We start from the raw sequence: 1585 nt of genomic DNA on the forward strand, positions 1-1585 counted from the left end.
TTGACACAAAGTTAACATACTTCCTCTCACTCATCCAGAGCTTTCTGCTAGCCCTCTCTAATGATCTCAATCCAAATAATATTTCTAGCTGCATCTAGATCTTTCATTTCAAACTATGTTGCTAAGTGAGAATTCAAACCATCCACATACAAGACTATGATAAGAATGTGACCATTTTTAGATTTATAATGCAACGATCAAATTTTGATCTTAGAAATCTCATAGGTGTCAAACTTTGCATACCACATTCTAGTAGATTGTTTCAACCCATACAAAGATTTCTTACAAACAAACAAGGTTTTCTTTACCTTTCTCAATGAAATGCTATGACTATAGCATATAAATTTCCTCCTCCAAATCATCATGAAGGAATGTTGTCTCACATCTATTTCTCAACTTCAAAATCATAAGCTACTACACGTGATAACAAGAATCTAATAGATGTCAGCTTTGTTAGATGAGAGAATATTTCATCACAATCAATTCACTCCACCCGTGAATACCCTTTTGCGACCAACTGTGCCTTGTACTTCTCAACGCTGCCATCTGGACCTAGTTTCTTATTAAAAACCCATTTACATCCAACAACTTTATGTCCTTCCAAAAAATGTATTGAATCCCATGTAGCATTCTTATGTAGTGATTTCATCTCTTCATTCATGGCTCCGATGCATAATCTATATCATTCACACCCATTGCCACTCTAAGAGTCCTAGGTTGGTCAATCAAAGAAAATATACAACTTGAATCTAACTAAAAATATACAAACCTTTTAGGTGTGTGACAAAATCTATTAGGTCGCTCCTCATCATGAGTAGACTTCCTTATAGTCTAAGTCTAAGGTTCTTGCTCTTCTTTAGAACTTTTAGAGATACTTCAACTCTCCTCGTCATCGGGTTCATTAAGAGCTCATATAGTTCTTCTTCTTTAGGGGTAGAAAAAATATGCACCACTTTCTTTTTTTTGTTCATTCTTTGGCTGTAAATCAATTGTGGAAGGTTTCAACTCACAAAAGATTATGCTTCTACTATCGAGCACCTTCTCTACAATTAGATCCCAAAGCTTGTAACCTTTCATATCAGCACCATAGCTAATGGAGATACACTTAACTGCCTTCTTCTCCAATTTGATCTTTTCTCACTTGGCATATGAGCATGTGCCTCACAACCAAAGACATTGAGATGTCTCATTGAGGGCTTCTTGTCAGACCAAGCTTTCATGGGTGTGTTCTCAACTAGTACCAAATTAATAGATTTGTCATTTAAGTAACTTGTAGTGATGACCACTTCAATCCAAACTTTTGTCCAGGTCCAACACCACTCAACATACTCCTATCCCCTCTCCATCAATCCCTCTCCACCAATATTTTATTCATCCTCTCTACAACTCCATTTTGTTGTGGGGTGTATGGAGTTGTCTTATGTGTATGGAGTTGTCTTATGTCTCTCAATTTCATGATCCTTGTAGAACCTGCCAACTTTTGTTGAACAAAACTCACCACCATTGTCAATCCTCAAACACATAATTTTCTTCTAAACTAATTTTTTACCATGGACTTAAATTCCTTAAACCAACTAATAAAACT

The sequence above is a fragment of the Cupressus sempervirens genome, chromosome 4 (genome assembly GCF_028749045.1).
Source record: "Cupressus sempervirens isolate cs-2001-9-10 chromosome 4, ASM2874904v1, whole genome shotgun sequence".
Lineage (NCBI taxonomy): Eukaryota > Viridiplantae > Streptophyta > Pinopsida > Cupressales > Cupressaceae > Cupressus > Cupressus sempervirens.